Raw genomic sequence first — 23,186 nt, forward strand, 5'->3', positions numbered from 1 at the left:
TTTTAAAACCTCCTAAAACCTCTCACAGAGTCTTTTCTCTCTTTTCTCTCTCTTCTCTCCTCTGTTCTGGCCTCCTTTTCCACACACTCTCATCACTGCTGGTGAAAGTCCCTTGTCCTAGGCAAGTCCTGCCCTCTGGAGCAAACTCCCTCTTTCTCTCTGGTCAGTTGACTCTTCATCTTTTTCCAAATATTAGCTAGTTTCTCTCTCCATCTGCTATTATTTAACACTTAAAGCATTTTGGGATAAGGTTTTGTGTAAAAGATACTAAAGAAAATTAAGTTGTTTTATAGTAACTGATAAGTATTAGGGGCAAGGCACAGGCCTTGTGATTCATAAGTAAGAATCAGGTAAGAATAAAGGATGTAGGTGCCCATCTTCCATTTGCAAATGCACCATTAATCACCTTTGTAAAAACATTCACAACAACTGCAGAATTTGACCTCTGAGCTTTAAATAATAAAGCTGAGCCCATTATATCTCTATTTTCAGTTTGAGCAGAGTCCCTTTTCAATACTTCTGTTTCATACAGACAGTAGTTTTCAACTTGGGGTCTGCAGACTATGCCTAAGATTTCTGAAAGGATCAGCACTTGAAATATTTTAGGGGTTTGCAAATGAAGAAAGGTTGAAATATCACTGATATAGCTATTCTGTGGCACCAACATTTTAACTTAAGTAAGATAAGAATAAAAGAAAACTGGATAACTCAGCAGGATAATCTGAAATAGCAATACAGTAATAAACCTTCTTATATTCATAAGCTCATGCCAAAGATTCTGATGAGCATGAAGCTTAAAAACACAACTTTGAGGAATCCTACAGTTATCTGGTATAAGGTCATATGAAAGTTAAAAACAACACATGGTAGTGCTGGGAGTCAGAAGTGCTAAAAGATCCACCAGATGTTCAAGATGGGTTACAAGAATTCCATGATCATCAGAACCTGTATCAAAAGCCATGATACCATGACAAATTCAACTGAACATAGATGGCTTCACCCTGTAAGCAGTGCTATTTCAAAGACAAGGCCTACAGCCAGATATAGACATACTGAAAAAGATTACTTAAAAGTAGGTGGGATTGCAGATGTTATAGCTGGATGAACAATTCTTGTTTCATGCATCCAACCAAGTGGGTTTCTGCCCACGAAAGCTTATGCCCAAATACATTTGTTAGTCTTTAAGGTGCCACAGGACTCTCACTGTTTTGCTAAAAGCAGACTAACACGGCTACCCCTTTGGAACTCAATTTTTGTTTGGTTTCCTTTCTACTCAAGATTTGCTGAGTTTTTCTGCTAGGCAGAAATTGGAATTCATAGACTTAAAAATAGTTTTCAGTTATAAAAATTGGGAGTGTCAGACATTTGGTACCCAGAGCGGAACTGGCAAAAAAACCCAAAAAACCCAACATTTGACTGGTTGTACTTTGGGAATGAAAATGTACATCTGCTCCAACGTACCCCTTTCAGGCCCCAGAGCCAGAGAGAGCAAAATGTATGTAGTTAAGATTTACATATGGTGCCCATCGTGATAGCATCTGGGCACCTCCCATTCATTAGAAGCATACCATACACACAGCAATCCATGTAGGACGTTTAAACTGGGAACAGCTTGATAATTAATAGAATCCCCTTTAATAAGTGAATCAGCTTATTCAGCACAACAACAATTTGCTGCTCTCAGGCTGACAATGAATTTTCACAGAAGCCAAGGAAGCACCGTTTGAGAGTTCAGTAATATCAATTTTAAAAAATGATTTACAGTCTGACAAAAGAGAAAATTTGCAAATAGAGTCAAAACAACCAGAGTAAAACATACTGATCTAACCAAGAACAGCATTTTCATTCTTTAAACATTCTGGATATGCTAATTTGAACCAAAGAGACAAAATAAAGAATAAAAAATAATTTTATTTGTACAGTGGCTCCTCCCTCCCGCTGAGATATGGTACAATATAATAAAAGTATTTTAAAACATAATAAATAGATCGCCACTGCACAGCTTACCTCAGTAGCAACTAAAATTTATTTAAAATAACATCATGCAATGAAAAAACCAACAAAGAAATAGAGTGTTAATAAAAGCAACGAGGAACCATCTACAAAGTATGTTCCAAGGATAAAACGTACATAAAATTCTTGCAACCAGAGAGAATGAAATGATGAATATAATAAAAACTATACTTTAAAATGTTATTTGAAACATACATTGGTAAATATATTATGCTTTCACCTGAGTTTCTCTAAAATGGAATGGGGAAATAATGACTGTACTGCATCAAGCTAATCTAGTAAATAAATCAAATGGGTGTAGAATGATTATTCAGCATTAGCCTATTAAAACAAAAGTCATCTTCCTGAACAGTAATATTGTGCATATTGGGAATGCACAGAACTGATGATCTGTTTAGAAAGAAATTAAAATTAGTTCTATAACAGTGAAAACTGTTAATGCTATTTTCATTAATATAAACAGTGTGTAGAACCAAGCTTCTAATATTTTCTTTGTGTTTATGATTCTTTCATTAAGTCTCTTCCACACAAAATGTACTTAGTCATTTTAAAGTCAAGGACATGAAAGGAAAATGGCTACCGTGCTGCAAAAATGTCTTTGCAGTAAGAATTTCTCAAATCATGTACAAAGGATATTCATAAGGAGATACACCATGTTATAAGCTAAGTGGAGACATTTAGCACAATTTAAGACTGCCTAAGCAATTTCCTCTAGCACAGATGGGGTTTGATTTTACAGATACTGTAAAAAAATGTTAGACAAGCTGTTTTACCTAAGCAATTATTTATTCAAACTGTGCAGTATCTCTGAGATCTGTACATTGCAGCAAACCACAAATGATCTTATATTAAGCTTTACTGATGTCCCAACACATACAAGTACTTTTCGAGAATGATTAAACATGCTTTGGTTGGACTTCAGAATGGGTTCTGTTTAATGACAGGCCGCAGCTCTCTTATTGCTAAATTCAACGATTGTGAAAAAAGGTTTAAGGACGTTTTCGATTCTCTACATTTCTCAGATGTCTATCATTTTAGTGATAACTGTACTGTAGTAATAATGAAACTTCTGTTTTATACAAATACTGCACAAACATTGAACTGCATTTCATACTATACTTAAAAAGAGTTCTTAGGTATATTTCTGAAAGCAATCAATGCAAAACAGGAAAAAGCTGTTTTCTGATATGCAGTTTTACAAACATGGCGTCATTTAAGAAATGATAATCGCATGGAAACATTAAATGACATCAATTTCTCATTTAGAACTGAAAAGTAACTTCACAGCAAAATTTACATTTGCATAATATGAAACAAGAATAACTTCCTTTGCATGTCTACTACGCACTTTGTAACAGGATTTGGTTGCCAAGGAAACAGATTCTGGCCCAGTATTAATCTGAAATAAATATATTTCAGAAGTTGGTCTCAGAAGTACAATACTGATCATTTATTTTTAAAAATTGCTCAAATTCAGGCTTTTGTATCTAGAACTGATTGGTTTTAATTTCTAAACCATTTTTGTTTGAAATAGACTATACTGCACTGAACTGATGTCCAGTTTAATCTGACAGGGCCATCTATATCTAATTCTAAAAATCTTACACCTTAACATAAAAAGAAATACTGTAGGTTTTCTTCTGGTACCTGATATAGAAAATATCTCTATCAAAGCAAATTAATCTTTATTTAAGCTTTCACAAAACATGTTGAAAGACCGCTTCCTATGGTAGAATTTAAATATTTTTCATTTTTCTTACCCATCTTAAGTTTTATTTTTGCATTTTAACTACAAGTTCAATAATTTTCAAAATAGATTTTAAAATGCAATTGAATCAATAGGCTTTTCAAAAATTCTTTTGTTGCATAAGCGTTGCCACGCCCTTATTACAAATGATTATTTTAACAGACATGATTGCTTCACTTTCACAACAGATTGTTTTATCAGGTGAAAACAATTGTCATGCCAATATGAGAAGCCATACAATTTAGTATTAGGTTGTTGGGGTTTTTTAAATTAACTGTTAAATACATTTTTATACCCACTTTATGTCTTTGCAGCACTGAATGAGAAATCTATAAAACATGCAAATATCAACCTACCTGTGTGTACCTCCTAATGCAGTGTTAACATGGCAATATACCCAGCCATTTTTATGTAAAGCGATGGAGATCAACTGATTTCTCGGTCTTCTTGATAAATTTTTAGAAGCAGTTGTCAAAAATCAGATGGGAAGCAGCTTGAATAGACTGTGATCATAGGAACTGAATTTATCAATAGGGAATGCAGGAGTGGGGAGGGGGGGAAAAAAAAAAAAGATGTCCACATCCAAGGTTTTCCAAAACTGCAACACAACGTTGTCCCCCCTTACCCTCAGAGGGTTCAAAGCGTGAAGCTGACCACTGCAAAGGCCACTTGTCACATTTGCTGAAAATCAGCCTATTGATATCACTGCTGAAAATATAAACTCGACAACCAAAGCCCATTGCACAACGTGGACTGCGTAAGAGTTAAAAATAGATTGGACATGCCTCCTACCTGCATAATAAATATGTACCTTTCAAGAGCTTTAATTTGATATTCACATTAATTAACAATACAACATTCATTATTTAACCTATAAGAAGAAAAAAGGTGACACCATCTGGAAGCAGAGTTTGCTATTTTTTTAAGGGCTAATACTGTATTTTGAATGTGATGACAAGCTAACAGCTCACTGCACTGCAAATGAAATAGAATTCTAAAGGTGATGCTTAAATATCTAAGCCTGTAATGAAGCATAAACAAGTCTTCAATACTGCATGATATGGCACATAGAGCATTTACATACTCACATTTGAAATACTAGGCATGGTATAATGAATTCTATACACAGCATGCACACAGCACAAGCAACGTTAATCCTGCCTGCCATTTTAGGCTTGTAGGAGTAAGATACATACTGCAGCACGGCTCTGTTAAGGGTGGAGGCAAGGGACAGCTCACCTTAAATGCAGTATCTGATTAATGTTGTAAGTGACACTGCACATCAGCTACAGTCTTGGTTCAACTGCGTGGGAGGGAACAAAGAAAAATGTCATCAACTGGTGATGCAAGATGAGCCCCAGTCACTAAACACCGTTCAGCAAACTCCAAATTCTGCAATGATACAGTAGTAGGTATTTCAAGCTCTTATCAAAACCTGTCTGTGTAGCCACAGCATCCTTCTGCTGAGGAAAATAACCCAATCTTTTTGCTTACTGAAGAAAGGCTGGAATGACTACAGTAATATCCCTGGATGAAGAAAGATTTCATACAGTATGTATTCGATTCTAGATTCATTTGCTATGCTCTCAATTTTTAAGCCTTTAAAATATTCTAATTAATAAAAAGACAATATCAGAAACCCTCCCATCAATGCTAAATATTTCATTTTGATTTTTTAAAAAATGCTGTATGTTGTAACAGCTTGTCAAAATCCTGAGCAGTATTGACAAAACCACAAGAGCACAGGGTCTGACTGCAAGATCAGCTGTCTGTGTCTATGCTACACCCTGTTAACCACAAGCAATGTTAGAACTAAATATATCTGCAATATAGAAATGGCAGATACTTTGTTGTTTAGAATTTTGATTAATTACAAAATGTTCTTCCATCCTTAGAAGTAATAAACTAAAAGAGAATATAGGAAAAATTAATGCTGATTTCCTTCGCACATTGTATCAGACATTACAGACCATGAAAGCCATCATAAGTATACTGACCTAAATAATGCTAAGAAGACTTAAGCAGCATACAAACACACTCACTGTCAAAGCAAGAAAAACAAAACAATGATTGTCTAATCAAACTGAAAGCAACAACTCATTACCACAGTATGAATTCTACGTACTGTATGTGCACATCTCATGTTATGGTGAGATGCAATGCTTCTTTGTTTTTTCTCAGAGGATTTTCTTAGCTACAGTTGCACAATGACATTCTAACATCATGGAGGTCAATGCAGCCACTGAAGTGATGTCGGGTTTTTTATGACTAAAGTGGTTTAAAAAAATTAAACATCCGCAGAAATACAAAATCTCACAGAATATCTTTATCTTTTGAGATTAATACTGTGCATCTTGTTTGGCTGTAGCCATTAAATTGGTATCACCCTTTGCAGAGATTGTGACAGTAATCATGGGAATTAGATTTTTATAAATAATTAGAGGTACACATTTCAAAGAATGCCTCATTTTCCTGAAAAACTCAAATTACAGTCATATGTTTAATACGTGGAACAAAAATATACAGAGATTTTAAAAAGCTGCTTATTTAAGGCTTTGAAAAAATGCCTAATAATCAAAAACTGTTGTGCTACATTTCCATTGTCAATGTGTCCCCAAAGGGAGAATGAGAGAGAAATGGAACAGCTTGCTATGATCCAAATTGCATTCCCTTAAGGCTGAAATGCCAGGTAAGTAAAGCAAAGCCTAAAATCTACCTGGCTGCAGAAAGAAGATTTCCTTATTTTTGAAAATGTTTTCTGTGGCTCGTCAATATTTTTCCCCTCCCTTCTCCGAACTACACACAAGTAATACCTCTTTAAATCTTGGGAAACTGACAGTTTATTCCTAAATTCTAATAAAGTCTGAATATATTTTATCAAGGTATTTTTAAAAATCATTCTTACTTGCCTAATGCATCATTAAATGTAAATTGTTTCTGTCCTGGTGTTGAAATAAATGGATATTTGTGTGCATTGCTAACTACTTCTCTGTGTAAATTCCAATCTTCCACAAGGGACAGCTAATAATAACTATACTGTTAATTCTGAAAATAAGTCACACAATAACACACACACACACACACAGTAAATGTAGCCCTTTCTAATAACTAATAGAAAAAATCCTTAGTGTCTAATCAGATAGTCTTTTTGTTTGTTTTATTTTGGTTAAAGTGAATATTTTTCTATGAAATTTGGAGATTTTTAGCTATGAAAATATATCCAGCTTTGGCATTTTGTCCTGTTTGGTTTAAAGGCTGGGCATCAAATGATCCAAACAGTCTGTGCTTTAAAATATGCAGAATTCCCTTCCATAAATAACACATCTGTCACGCAGTAATGAAACCAGGCCAGCAATAAAAGAAGTCAGACTTACAAAAACAGCCATCATTCTAATGTAGGATTACAAAATAATTGAAGTTAGTACTTTTGTTAGGAGCTGTCTGTTTTTGTCATACAAATACTGCAATACACAATTAAAATGTTTAGCTCCATGTAGTGTTTGAATCTTTGAAGATTCAGGACTTAGCAAGAAATTTAAGAAGATATGATATCATGGTCCCTGTCGTAGCCATCTTAAAGCCAGGGTGAAACCCCCATTGACTTTAAGGGAAGAGGATTTGGGTCCCATGCGTAAAGTATACTGGTCTTACTGGGAAGTGTGGCAAGCATGCTAAGTTTTTGGGATGATACAACCCAATTATCCAGCTGCTAAGTTTGCTTTAAGATGTGTAACTGCAGTTGGAGGCAGATTTCAATAAGGTCCTGCAGATAATCTGCCCTTTCATTCTTGGGATTGCCATTTCCCTAGTAAACTGTCCAAGTACTATTTAACCTGCCTGAGGAAGGGCAAGAAGCTTTGCTGTTTTGTTGTTCAGGTAATAGGAGGCACTTGTACAGCAATTAGCCCATATCTGATGTGCAAGTGCCTCACCTCCACTGACTGATCATGGACCAAGGTTGCTCCTGAACCTGTGTGTGTCTCATTCATTTGACAAAGCATGCACTAATGGGCCATTTTTAGTGCTCACATGTATTCCCGTGGTTATGCATTTGCCTGATTTTACTTATGGCTCTCTTAAAGGTTAATTTTAGTAAAGAAATAAGTTTCTGAGGCTTTCCAGAAAGTTTCATGGTGAATAATTTAAATAACCAATGAGAGCTGATATTGTGATGGGTGCAATTTAGACACTTCTGAAAATCTCCCCTTTAATTCTTAGGCTAAGCTAGAGACTTAGGCCTGGTCTACATACAGATTTTGTTCTGGTATAACTATTTTTTGATTGGGGGGAGTTGATTTTTTTTAATATAAATATTTACAACCATACAAAAGCTAGTTTGGATGCAGTTGTTTCAATATAAAGATGTCTTTGAGCAGTACAACTTATTCTCCTTCCCACATGGGAATAAGCTATACTGGTACAAGCACTTTTATACCAGTATAACTGTGTCCACACTGGAAGGGAGGGAGTTATACTGCTTTAACTACATCTGTAGAGTTAAAATAGTACAGTTTGTGTGTGTGACAACAGAGCTGGGTGGAACCAGATTTTCAGTTTCATGGGACATTCTCTAAGTTAGAAAACTTTTCCATTCTGAAATGAAACAAAACCAAAGAATTTCAAAATTAAGTGTAAAACAAAATTCCAACTTTTGTTTTGTTTTGGGTTGATCAAAATGTTTCATTTTGAGAAAATCAAAACATTTTGTTCCAACTTAAAATATTTTAACTTGTTTGAAAAATCATATAAAAACAAATTTTTGAAAAGTCATTTTGATATGAAAAAATGAAGTATTTTGCTTCACTAGCATCGAAATGAGACTTTTGACACTATTGTAACACTTGATGTTTTTGCCAAAATGATTTTGTTTTTTAAAAAATAATTCCAACCAGCTGTAGCAGACAAGGCCTAAGAAAAGGCCTGTTTGAATCTGATTCTGTTTCACTCCGATTCTGTTTCACCCATCACAACCATGCTCTAGAAGAGGGTTCTCAAACTTCCTGGATACTCATTTGCATTTTTGTGGAAGACCACTTTGTGCTAACCCCCATATGAATTACATAATAAGAGTAAATGGCAAAAGTGGGATCTCTGCCTTTTGTATTTTATTTCCCAATGATTTTTGGTTGAATTGTCTTCTGGCTCTTTAGGCCAGATACCCATTATGTTCAAATAATCCATTAACTTCAATGGCCTTGAGCCACAGCTAATTTCACTCAGTTTTTAATGCCAGGTATCCAGCATTCTTTTTATCATGGAACTAATGGAATTAACAAACTAGTTCAAAAGTTATGACTAATTCCCTTACACACTTTTGAAAATCCCACCGTAGAATCTCAGCTATGCCTAATGTCCACTGGGCATAGCTAAGAGGGTTGGGACCATAAAGAAGCCAACTATAGTTCCTATATTATTAACATTGTCAATCATTTGTATTATCATAGTACCTAGGAGCCTCATGCATGTACCAGAACCCCACTATGGTAGGCACTGTACAATCAGAGAACAAGATGACAGTCTCTCCCCAAAGAGCTTAGTTCTTTGATGCTATGACAGGTTCCACACTGGGCCTTGTGCACTTAAAACCAGTTATGTACTTTCCTGGTTTGCGCTAATCTATGCCAGCTGGGTATAAACCCTAAAAGCCAGTACTCCAGCCAAGAGCACTCTAGCTATTACTCCTTTCCGTGCTCCGTGACTTCTAACATGGAGGCAATGCCACAGCCGTATACAAACCGATTGTGCCTGCTATGCCAGTTGGGATTGTCTGCAGACCGGGACAATCCTGAGCTGGGGAGATCTGGTGGCTTTGTGGCCCTTTTCCCTGCAGGAGCGGTGCAAAGGAGTCAAATTGCAGAATAGAACCTTTCCCACTGTCTGCCTCATATGATTGTATCCACTGAAACCAACTAACTGTGAAAACTGTGGTTATAGAAAATAAGATCTGTTACACAGAATGCACGACCATTGCATCTAAATTTCAAATGTGATTAAACCAATTTGGCAGAATTTTAGCTTGCTGAATACATGGAATAAGTCAATGTACCTGTGTACAGGTACTTCCATCTTGGCCATAAATTGGGTTGCCCTGACATAGTATCATATGCAAAATTATACTCTATAGTTTAAATTAATCTCCTTTAAACAGATGGAAGTGAGACGCTCCCTCATTTTATTTGCAGCATCTTGTCAAATGTGAACTACTGTTATTAGATTGTATGCCTTTTTGCACTGTTTAAAACAAACACCACCTAAAACAGATACTGACTAGAACATCTTTGGTTACTGAGAATGTTTTTGCATTTTAAATTACATATTTATCTGCTGTTATAGTGGTTCTGCACTACAGAGGCAAGTGATAGCAAGCAAGTTACAATCTGAGAACCTGATCTTGCAGAAAGTGTGTGCCACATAATGGGTATACACTTTCCATTCAAGTGGAGTTCTCACTTGACAGAGACAGAGGTGGCTGCTGCCCAACATAAGTGGTGGGGATGCAATTAGCAAGATGTCCCCTCCACTTCCCTGTCCCCAACTCTCCCCATTCCCTCCAGGTATATTTTGAAAACAAAAAAACATGCATTCAGATCTGTAAGTTCTCCAACCCACCACTCATGCTTAGAAAAACCCCTAAACACACACATACACACGCAAGCTTTCCGGCCAAAAACACAGCCTCAGACTCAAAATCCTTTTCCTCCTACCTAATACCCATTATCACCAGTCTATCAGATGCCCCTTCCTTCAGCTAAGAAACTTCCCTGATACTTGCTTCTGGGTCTGCAGAAGCAGGAGGAGAGGCAACATGGATAGACTGTGGCTGCAGGGAGTCCAATACTCATGCCTCTCTAGGGCTGAAGCAAATCAGCTCCACAGAAGCCTTTGTTCACTTTCCTCAGCCACCTTCAGTCCAGAGTCTTGTTTTCATTGCAGAACTAACCCTGGTTCCTACTCCAGGTTGCTTATAAATTGGGTCCTGTTCACACTCAAAACCTCTCACCTGAATGTGATAGTGCTTTACACCTGGCTAGCGGGGCCATGTTGAGGTATAGGCTACCTGTGTGAGGCTTTCACTCGCACTGGTACCCATTGAACTTAGCAGTGATGCAAATCACTCTAGAGCTGACAATCCTCCGATTCCACTGCCCCTTCCCTCCCAAGTGCCCAGGACAGACATGTTCTCCCACAATTTACTAGGATAGAATCACAGAGCAACTCAGCTTACTGTAGCACAAATAATCATGCAGTGTTCCTCCAGAAGTCTTAGCTGGGGGAACCACAGCACCAGTGAGGATACAATAGCTCAGGCAGGGCTTTGTAGTATGGCTGCTCACCTCTGGGCTAGGCTAACCTGGGCACTCAAACCTGGCTGCTGATCACCAGAGCGAACTACAGCAGAAGACATTCCCTGTGTGCGGCAAGGAAGTCCCCTGGGGCAGCCAGGTGGACCGCAGCTTCCACCAGCAGGAGCAGATCCAGACCTATCAGGAGTTCCCATAGTGGTGGCAGCTGGTACTGCACACTTCAGAATATCAACCACATGACACAAGAAGGTGGGATTTTCAGAAGTGCTTGCTGTTGGCCTAACTCTGCTCCCATTGGAGTCAACCAATGGCTTGAACAGGAGCAGAGTTAAACTAGCATCGAGCACTTTTTAAATCCCACCCAGTGTCTAATGTTGACAATTTTGGTATTATTGGTAGAGTTTAGCCTCTTTATAACTGAGGTGGGGATGGAGAAATAGATGGGAGAGAGGGCTGAAGATGCTTTAGCTAAACAAGTTATTGGGCTCAATACAAGGGTGACTGGTGACATTTTATGGCTGTGTTATACAGGAGGTCAAACTAGATGATTTAATGGTCCCTTCTGGCCTTAAAAACAAAACAAAACAACCTACGAATCTTTGAACTCCTAATGAACAGCATCCCTGGAGGGGCTGCATCCTGCTGATAAAGCTGTAAGACGAGTCATTCTGCTAGCAAGCCTACTGGGGAAGTTTCCACTGATCATCTTTCTAACAGGTCTTCTTTTCATTTCTCCTGCTAGCAGGTCCATGACAGAGCTCAGTCATAAAGAAATTGATTCAGGCTTCATGTCTGATTTAAATTTCTCCCTTGGCAGACTGACATTCATTTGGCTGAGAAGGAGACTGTCTTCCCTTCTATGACCACATTTAGTGAGTCCTCCCAATATTATACGCACTGGCCTAATTGCCATTAGGCTCAACTGAATCATAGAATCCAGCCCCCATAATACTGGTTTGGGTCGCCTGAACTGTCAGAAGTTACAGTGCTGAATCTAAGAAAATAAAGAGATGGACCCAAACCAAAAGCCTCAGATCCAAATGCAATCTTCCCTACAGCTTAAGATTGTCCCAAATTAAAACTCTGTTTTGGAACAATCTCTGAACGTATGTAAATTGATGAAATATCAACAGAGATGTATTAGAATTCAGCCCAAAGCAATGAACATTTTGTTATAAAACTGCCTGACACAAAACTGTTAGTTAACTGCAGCTAGTGCAGTAAAGTTCATATCAGACCTTGCAGTTAGATTACCCAGAAGTGTCAATATAACCCTCCACCGTGCTGAATTTTCTCAAAATATTCTTGTCAAGTTTTTTTTTAGAAGTCAATTTAATTGAAGAAACCTGAGATAGAGTTGATGCCAGAGATTTAGAACAAGGAGCACTAAAAATTCTGAAGGAAAAAACTGTGATAATTTCAAGGAATTTTTCCTATTTTTTGTGGTGGAACCTAGATACCATGGTGACAAGCGTGGTATAAGGACTTTAGAGTAGTTTAGATAGATAGGGGTTCTGTACCCCACCACTGCGTAATTTTTCCATTAAACTGTTGTATACCTTTATGCATCGGGCACAGGGCCAAATCCTGCTGTCTACTGCCTGGGTGCACAGATGACTAGGCAGAGGAAAAGTGGGCTCATGTGGAATCTCTTCTCTCTTTCTAGTGCACTCACACAGCAAAACATTAGGATTCCTAATGCTTGAGGGAGGGAGTACTATGGCCAGCTAACATGCTTTCTGGCCCTCTCCAGATCCAAAGGGGCATGGATTGCCAGCTAAGGGATGTGCACAAGCCAAAACAGGAGGGTCACAATAGTCATAGGTGATATTGGACAACTGACTGGTAAACAGAAGAGCTTGGTAAACTGTGATCACCACCACTTAGTGCGGCAGGCTAGATGGTGTTGATCACATCCTTTTAATGAATAGACCAACATATATACACAACACCATAACAGAACACAGAACACTGGAGGCTCACTGAAAATTGGGTCCCCTGCCACTTGCTGGGCTTTACCAGGGTGTTTGCTGATTCTCCAGGGATAAGGTGTATATGCCATAGGCTGTAGTTGATGTGCCATATTCCAATCACTAATGTAAGAAGGAAGGTCAGGAATAAGGGACAACGCCAAGGATGAGGAGGCAGGTAAAACTCCAATTAATGTACTTCTGTCAGAAAAATCAGTGTATTACAGAGGCAAAGAAAGAGCCCGTCATGGAAAAGTGATGGTTGAGGAGAAATTAAGATTTTTTTTTTAAATACACAGTACATTTGTGTGCAGAATGATTGTTTCACAGTATTTTGCTATTCGCAACACGAGCATTCACATGATCGTAAATGGGCTATGAAATTAACACTTCAGTGATGTAAATAGAAATTAATTCACACCTTTGCTCTTCTTGTATAGTACGGGATAGTTTTCTGCATAGCTGGGTTAGATGCAGCAGCAATTTATTACTTACACTGAGAAGGCTACTGCTCTTTTTTAAAAGGAAAGCTAAGATTCTTCAGAAAACAGTAAAAATTGTAGGATACGTAATGGGAAAAGAAGTCTGACCCTGCTTAAACTGTGTTTAAAGGGATTCACCTTCAATTTTAGATTAGGGGTTGGTTACATATCATTGTCCTTGGTTCAGACCTATCTTTTTATAAAGAGGGCTGTGCACACTGTTGTAAATTGGTGAAACATTCATAACAGGCAAACCCCTCTGCTCTATAGACAAACTAAAGAATCATTTTACAATTCCTGAGATTTTCTGAAAACAAACTGGTGTGGACTAAAATACAAACAGAATCCCTTTAAAAGAAAAGTCCCTTCACAGAATATAAAAGATGTGATGGCTCTATTGACCTGTGCAAATGCACTACAAGTTGTTTCAATATTCTTCCTGTAATGTGACATCCAAAGTTATCACAATACTCAAGATGAGGTCTTATCTCACTGTCTCTGAACAATTAAAAGCTGGCCTGTGTGACCTCTTTTGACATGTGTGTGGGCTACCCTCTAGTTCTACACCCTGGTATCCTGGTAGCTTTCTAAACTGCTGCAAGACATTGCACTGATGCATTCAAGTTTCTACCCACTATCACTCCCATACCCAACTAGTGTACTGCATTTAAGGCAGAATTCCTTTTTTTAAATTTTTTTACCCTGCAATCATTACTTTATTTTTCTCTTCATGTTAAATTCCATGAGTCACTTGTCAGCCCACATCTCAATAAGTTTTTTAAAACCTATTTTCCTTTCCCTTTGGCCTTGATAGGCACTTCTACTTTTATATCCTCTACTTCCTCTCTCCTCTGACCATAGTGAGATCCAGCAGCTCCCTGTAACACAATACCAGACACCTATATGTCCACACCGCCGTTCAAGACCGCTGACTGGCCCATTTCACTGACATAGGCTCGCAGGGCTCAGGCTGCGGGGCTATAAAATTGCAGTGTAGATGTTGGGCTTGGACTGGAGCCTGAGCTCTGCCTCTTTCCTCTGCCCTTTCTCCACCAGTAGGATCCCAGACCTCAGGCTCCAGAGAGAGAGCTGGAATGTTTACAAGGCATTTTACTGGCCTGCAGCCCAAGTCAGCTGACAAGAGACAGCCACGGGTGTTTAATTGCTGTGTAGACATACCTACTAAGATCCTCCATAGGGAGGGGTTCTTCTGAACACACCAAATGCTCTCACCCAGGATAGAGATACAGAGGCATACATGCTAAGTCATGCTTATTAATGTCAACCAAGATAAGAGAAGTTGGTTCTAGAGCAATGTGAAACAGGATTGAGACAAAGGAGATCCTACAGGAAAATGCTAGAAATAGCCAAGCCTGGGAGAAAGTTTATGGTGAGCTTTGTGGGGTTTTTTTTTGCACTGCTTGAGTTACCAACAAACTCTAGGAAAGGGAAAATTTGGATTGCATATAGTCTATATTTACTCTATTCATTGTAGGTGCAGATTTCATCAGCTCTATCCCTATAGTTAAGGTTGCATAACACTTGCCTTTATAAACCCCTGTTTGAAGTCACTCACAGCTTTCTGAAAGTTTGCCTTTCAGGCTAAAGTTTTGCAGGATTGATCTCATACAAAGATGATTTTTCTTTTAAGTTTGTGCAGAAACTCTTCAGCTGTTTGAGAGAACAATGAGAATGAGAATAATATACTTTCCCCATTATTAAAAAAAAAAGTTGCAAGAATGTTTTTAACAGTACTAGTGCCAGAGCAAGCAGAAGAGAAATGTCTTCAGATGTTCCAGTAAAAATTGTTTTGGATCTGACAGAGTTATCATTAAATCAAACATGTCACTTAAGAGGTCAGACAGATCCCAATCTTAAAACCTATTTGAACAAATTACTTTCTTACCAGTTCCACATCACAACTCTACCAACTTGTGTAGAGTCAAAACTCACTCTCTTGTTGGGGTTTTACTTACCAACAAACAAATGACCAATAAGACAACATGAAGTCCACGGCAAGCCTTTGCCCTCTGTATTGGATGCCCCTAAGGTTCCTACCATGAGGCCCATCCGCTATGTCCTCCCTGACTCTGACCCAAGATTCCTTCGACAGCGCAGCCCAGCTCTGAAGCTTGCTTTCCCTTTTTATTCCCTCCTGGCAACTGTTGTTGGGCAGAGCTGGCTTCAAGCCTGGTTTCATGACTATTAACCAGTTATATATTAATGAGCAGGAATATTAACTGTAAACTCCAGATTTTTAATCCCTTTTTTTATGTTCCAGTCTGGGGTTTGTCCACCCAGTCACACCTCATCTTACAGTGGCCTCACCCTATCACACCCCATCCTATACAGGTCCCACTATCATGTTTAAGAGCCATTTTGCAGCTCCTACCTAGACAAGAAAACCATTTTAAAAAATTGTTCCAACAGGGTTTCAGCTCTTCACCCAACCAACCAAACTGGACTGGTTTACCATGAACTGTGTTTAAACTTAGACATGACAATGAGGTCAGCGTAGATGGGGCTCTAGCTACTGTAAAAAAGAATCAGTCTTATATCATCTGAGAAATGAAATCATTCTCTCTAAACAATGGCTCAGTACCTTTCTGGCCTCCCAAAAGTGAAACTACTTCTCCCCTTCCCCATAGGGTCTGCCCAGGGAGGCAAAGGCAGAGGATGTTCTCGTCATCAGAATGAAACTCTGTTAATTTTAAGAACAAAACTAATGGCAAAACTAGCAGCACTAACCTGTTAAAATGCAACTGCAGAAAAGGCTCTGTTAATAACAATGCCCTTCAATAGCACATTCTATCCAATGATCTCAGTGCTGATTATAAACATTAATTGAGCCTCATTACAGCCCTGTAAGGTATTATCATTCCAATTTTACACATGGAGAGACAGAGAGGGGCTAAGTGACTTGCCCAATGTCATACAGGGTGCTAGTGAACAGAATCCTGGACCCTGTGCTCAAGCCTACTAATCTTACTGTTGCACTGTATAAAATAAAGAGACTATGCAGCACTCCTCATAGCTAAGAGAGATCTTTGTTTGTCACCTGAAAAGGGGATGTCAGATACAAAAGTTTAAAAAATGGGATTTCAAAACCACACTATATTTGCTAGGAGGAAGCTTACACTAAACTAGGCACTTAATTGTTCTCTGAAATCTGTTGGAAACCAAGTGATGCTCTTTCATTTCCTCCTGAAGGCTTTGAAAAGCCAATATCCTAAACTATACTTAGCTAAGTCTCTCATGCAACAAAATTTGACACAAAATAACCAACAGGTGACTCTTTGATCAACATTTCTGAGATAAAATCATGCAGTAGCATGATGACAAGGTAATGGAGGAAAATTTAGTGGGCTAAAGCACAGTTTATTTGTACACAGCTGATTGGCTACTGATGTAGATTTTCTTTTTGGCCTGTAAGAGGAGACAGATGCATAAGAGTCTCCTCTCGACAACTCATTTCTTCTCTGTTACACCCATGTAGCCACTAGACAATGCTGTCTGATCAATGGGATTGAATGGGTGTAATCTAACAGTTTGGCTAATGGATTTTTTGACTGAGGTGGAATAGTAGGTCCTGTGTGTCCAGTGACAGTAGCTCTGCAAAGAAGCATTAAAGAATAGTATGTATACTAATTGTGCAAGGTAACTCAACCAGTTTCTCTGGAGCCAGTTGAATTTGCAAAGAGGCACTATCAGTGTGGAATGCTAAAACTTCTACAGAACTTTGACTCTGAGGGACCGTGGGAAGGAATCCATCCCCAATGACTGGCTATATTTGAACCTACTGAAATAATTCAGTCTTGCAGTTGTTCTTACAGGCATAGATTGATGTCTAGAACTTCTTCTGCCCATGCACACCTCAACATACACATACAGAGCCAATGGAGTGGAACACTGCCAAACTGAGTTACCATATTCTAGCACTGAAATGTTGCTGGCTGTGCCGACTGGCTCCAACATTCAGACAAACTATTAGGTAACTCATTTTTCTCTCCTATTGAAAACACATGGGGGAGGGACAAATAAATCAAAGAACCTTGGAGCTCTGACATATCCAAAAATTCAAGTGCAGTTCTCACACACACAATTAAGGACAGGTAGAAATGCAAAGCTGGGAGGGAATGTTAGCCTGGAGAAGCTGCAGAGAGCATGAACCCTGAAAAAGCTTGGCCATAAGCCAATGGATCTCCAGTTTGTCTTGGGGCACAAACACAGAGATGAAAAGGAGGGAAGCTTGTGCCTCTCCTCTTTAGAGGATACTGTGGACAGATGGGGCCCCTGGCGTAAGTTAGTGAAGCCATGAGGGCTAACTTAACTTGGGCTACTGCAGGGATACTGAAGCATAGGTCCACCCTGTTCATGCTCCCACTGCCCTGATCAGTCTCTTCCCTTGTCCAGCCTGCCTTGTATCATTCTGGAATGCTGACCGAGGAGCCAGAGCAGAGCTAGTGGACACAGTTCTGTACCAGGTACAGAAGCCGCCTGTGCCAGTGTGTTTTTCCATGGGGGTTTGCACTTGCCTTCCGACCACTTTCCTTCAGCAGTAGTTAAGGCAAACTGGCCATAGGGCAACACTGAATAAAGCCCAGACAGCTTAACTGAGCAACTCAGCATCACCCAACAAATTAGCGTCAGGGCCAAGAATAGATTTCATACTACTTGACTCTCAGGCCTGTGCATAAACTGTTGTGCAAAATTAAGCACTCGGGACTTTTTCAAGGGGAAAAGGCAGTATGCCGCATTTATTGACAGAAACTAAAGTAATAACTAACTTAAACCTACACATACACACACACACACACATACATGCACGCGCCCAAACATACCAGAAAGCGTTCTATAGTTTTATATATAGCTACCAGTCCTGATTGTGGCTTGAGATCGTAGCTAGGGTTCGTTGCTGGAGTTCATGGCTCGTGGCAGCTACCTGGCCAGGGAAGCTGGGCACGAGGAGAGCAGGGTCCTTGTCGGGCGCGCACCGATGCTCTTCTTTAGATGATATGTAGAACGCTGTTTTTCCCCCAAAGCCTTGAAATCTCACCCAGTCTTTTATAGGTTTTTCAGTTCTGCTGTGTCACGTCGCTTCTCTGTGACCCTTGATTGCTGGTACAATAGCAGACGTGACTTTCAGCTTGTTCTTTGATGTCTTGATTAAGTTTGATTAAGTTTTTCTGGGGTGGATCCTTCTTTGCTTTTTGGGGCTATGTTCACACTCTTCAGCCTAGGATGGACTTCACACTTCATCAGGACAACTTCATCAAGACAAGCTGGCAGTTTGGGTCTGACTCACACACACATACAGCCTCCATTCATACCTTGTTCAGATAACTATCTTATTCATCTAAAGGTTTAGAAAGGGTTTGACACAAGATGGAGTACATAGGGTCAAAATGGGGTTTTTACACAAGATGGAGTACATAGGTCAAAATGGGGTTTTATATTCACAATGTGGAGTATGACTGAGAGAAGTTCAAATGTTACACGATTTCAATAATAACCATATAGAGGTTGACACAAATAAGGGTATGAATTGAAAGCTATGAATTAATCTACAGGGTTACAATTACAATTAAAAACCTCTGAATTAAGCTACAGGGTTACAATTACAATTTTATTCCTACAAAACCACTGAAGCACGCACCTGCTTGTCATTCTTCCATCAGCTGCTTAATTTTGTGTGTGTTTGAGTTTTCTGGGCTCACATAATCACAGACAATGTAGAAACATACTGAAGTTAAACACTATTGATACAAGCCTCATTTATTCACACTGTCTACAGGAAAAATACAATTTAGTAACAAAATATTGTGTAATCTCATTTTATACTACCCTAAGTGAAATACCCACATCACTGAATACTTCGTACAACTGTACAATATTTTGTACCTTAATTTGGGTTTTACCGGATCCCCTGAATTGTACCGATTTCAATAATTCTAGCCATGTGACTGTCCTTGCTCCTCCTGTTTTCATGACACTAGCTCGAATTTTTTAATTTTCATTGATTGTTGGCAATTAGCTCCCTTTTTCCTTTTGCCTGGCACTATAAAAGGACAGTGTTTTACACTGACTTAAATGGGATCTAACCTTGTTTCAGAGATTTGAAATCTTTACTGGGTTGTCAGAAGCTAGTAGCTAATAGTTCTTAGGTTTTACATATGGCATCAAGGTAAGAGGCAAAATATTGTCGGGACCCAAAAATCAGAAAGATATACCAGGAAGTAGGCAATATATAACCCTCTCCACCAGCTGGCAGAAGGTGGGAAGGTGATGAGCTAGAGTTTTCAATTAGTGCAGAATTTTCAACATAGTCTACCAAGAAGGTATATCTGAAGATTTTAAATATGTCTTATTTAGCCAAATATACAGTACATTTTTGCTGTAACCAGTTTTATTTTGTGTGCAGTTCCAATTTAAAATTATAAATAGCTAATGAAAATAAAATATACTTCCATTTGTCCCAACCCTGAAATCTATGTTCCTTGGATAAGAAATACATCCATCAATAAAACCTTCTGAACTCCATCTACAGTGCCTAACTCACAATAACATCCTAGATGTGTCACAAAAGCCAAAAACAACTAAATACGCTCATTTAGGAGAGGAAAGATAGTCCAGGAGCAAAGGTGATAGCTTTGGAGACCAGGTTCAATTATCTGCTCCACCGTGGACTGCCTGTGTAACTTTGGGCAAATAACTGTGCCTCAGTTCTCCATCCGTAAAATGAAGATAACAGAATTTCTTTGCCTCACAGGGGTGTTATGAAGATACATAGATTAAACACTAGGGCCTTAGATTTTATTTTATTTTTTTTTAAAAGACTGAAATCCATACCAGTTCAGTATGTGAACGTGAAAAACAATTTAAAATAAATCAGATCCTGGGGAATAACTATCAGCCAGCTGTCCACCACAGCCTAAAGGGCCTCAGAAATTATTTTCATGCTATTTGTAAGCAGAAACAAGCAAGCACATTGCCTGTGGTAAAACAGATTCATGTGTATTCATAGTTATCACTCTGGTAGTTTATGTCCAGGGAACTTTGATCATTATATTTTTGTCAAAAGGCAATTTCTATATTGTCTAGCACCCAAACTGTGATTGCTGCCCACTTACAAATTTAAATTAGCATTGCACCTACAACCTACAACCCAAGGCCTACAACACCAGGGCCTTGACCCTGAATAGAGAACTGCAGATGCACCCTGGTTGCCAGTTACTTCAATGACGCTCGATATGGACATAAGGGTCTTCTCACTTTGTTCTTCACGTAAGATCGGGGCCCTAGCGATTAGAATTAATCAATTTTACAAATGTTTCAAAATTTCAGTGACAAAAAAGTGGAAAATGTCCGTATATTCTTTACAGAGTTTTTCAGCCTGTTCTGCTATAAACAGACAGAACCTGCTATGTGTATGTTAAAATACCATTCTAATAGACATTATATAAAGTGCGGGGGAAGCGCCAGCACTGTACATTGGTGAAGACGATGGATGTCTTTTTTCTGCTCTGAGCTGATGGCACACATCTCACCCCTTTATTGCCCATTCTGCCTTCAGTGATTAAGTAATGACCAACTTCCTTCAGAAGAAGATGATGTCAATCTAGAGACTGTTTGCAGTTTTGTTGCAGCTGTGTTGGTCCCAGGATATCAGAGAGACAAGAAGGGTGAGGTAATATCGTTTACTGGACGAACTTTTGTTGGTGAAAGACAAGCTTTCGAGTGACACTGAGCTCTTCTTCAGGACCTGAAGTTTGTCTCTTTCACCACCAGAAGTTGGTCCAGTAAAAGATATAACCTCTCCTACCTTGTCTTTCAACCTAGAGAGTTATTTAAGCTCCACCACCTACTATGCAAACATGGCAGCTGCTGCTCATCCGTGGCCTGGAAGAGCTTGGTATGGAGTTAAAGGAAGTCATAATCCTTGGAAATTCACATAACAGACTAGACCCCACACAGAGATCTCGGACAAACAGAACAAAAGGATGGAGTTTATGGATACATCTGTGAAAGAACCACAACAACTGAATGTCAGGAACTTCCTCTATAGATTTGAGATCTCTGAGTAATCAGCAGTTGTGTTAGCTACATATTAAAATTATAACAATATCAATATGCTAATATATTTATGAATGATTGGATAAGGCAGACTCTCATAAACATTTGTAGAGTGCCTATGAGCCAGATTCCCATCATGCAGCTATGCAAAAAAAAAAAAAAAAAAAAAGAGAGAATACTAGCTTCTTGCATTATTACAGAAAAATATGATAACCTGTGCAATATTTCTGCAAGAATTGTGAAGTAAAGAATAAATATTTTAGCAATGTACTAATCAAAATAAGTGTTTCGATTAGCAAAATATGATGTACTCACCGAAAGGACATAAGCAAACATGTCTGATGATGCAGTTGGAAATGCATGAAATGTAACAAAAGTTATGAAAGATACTAAAAATAAGATCCATCTGTGTGTGAAAAGGAAGAAATAATAGAAATGAAACTGTAAACAGTAAGAATGCCAAGTTGTAAGCAAATAACAGAATCAGACAGTACACAAATCAGACTGTCGTTAACTGCAAAGCTTGGTTCTCCAGATTTCGGTAAAGTATAAAGTAAAATTTCTGTTATTTACTACCAATTGTTTAATAAATTCAGTCAAAACTGAGTTATCTGATCTCTCTTTAATTACTAAATAAAGTCCAATCCATGAAAAACATCACTTATTGGTTACTGGTTCTTATTACTGGTTACGCTATACAAAACCAACATTAGCTCTCTGTAAAGAACTACAAAGATGCTCAACTTGCAGCCATTACACCTACAGCACAACTGCCTCTTAAGACCAACTTCAAGCATTAACCACCTTATTAAACCACTCAAGGAAAAAGATACCAAATATATTAATAGTCTTAAGAAAACATTATTTTCAGGACATCTGACAGTAGGACACACCTTCCTCCAGGAATTTAGTTTCACTGTTTTTTGTTCTCACAGGCCATGATTATCCCCTACTTATGCCAGTTTAAAGCTGATGTAGCTCCATTGCCTTAACTGAAGTTACACCTGATGTACACTAGTGAGAGAGCAGAATTCAGCTTCTCATTTACTTATGCTGCATGTCCTCTCTCCCCCTCTTCTTTTTGCACTCTGGCTTTATCATATTTGTTTCCTTGACAGGATTATAAAATCTTCCCTTCCTCTTCATCAGTGTCTGAGAGAGGCAACTGAGGCCACGGGATTTTTAAAAACTAATTTAGAATTATGAAAGTGCAGGATACTGAAGCCACAAAACAAGTACAGTGCAGTCAGCTACAGTTCGAAGTTTCCCCATAAACCCTGCCAGCATGTTTAAACTCAGACCTGCAGATACTACCCGTAGAAACGATAGAGTCACTCAGTCTCCATGCCTAATCAATTATTAATGTCCCTGCTGTGATGCCAACAAGGGCATGAGTTGTTGCAGAGTGTCTTATGCTGTAGATAGATCCTTCACATGCTAATGGCTTCTGAGCTCTACGCACCTGAATCAGATCTGAACCAGTGACTTAGCAGTGAAAGGCTGTTATTCATTACATTACCAATGTCCTGAGATGTCTAGTGTCTTCACCTAACCACTTTTAAATCACACTGACCTTTTTACTGAACAAAACAGAACA

The 23,186-nt window shown here is 38.6% G+C and overlaps 1 protein-coding gene across 1 annotated transcript in view; it reads right to left on the minus strand.

The window, feature by feature from the left end:
• The window catches only part of ZBTB38 (zinc finger and BTB domain containing 38), a 52,157-nt gene that overhangs the window by 28,150 nt on the left and 821 nt on the right, over nucleotides 1–23,186 (minus strand). The window lies entirely within an intron of this gene.

This window comes from Emydura macquarii, unplaced genomic scaffold, assembly GCF_026122565.2.
Source record: "Emydura macquarii macquarii isolate MOO-44397 ecotype Brisbane River unplaced genomic scaffold, CSIRO-AGI_Emac_v2 contig_18, whole genome shotgun sequence".
Classification (NCBI taxonomy): Eukaryota; Metazoa; Chordata; order Testudines; family Chelidae; genus Emydura; species Emydura macquarii.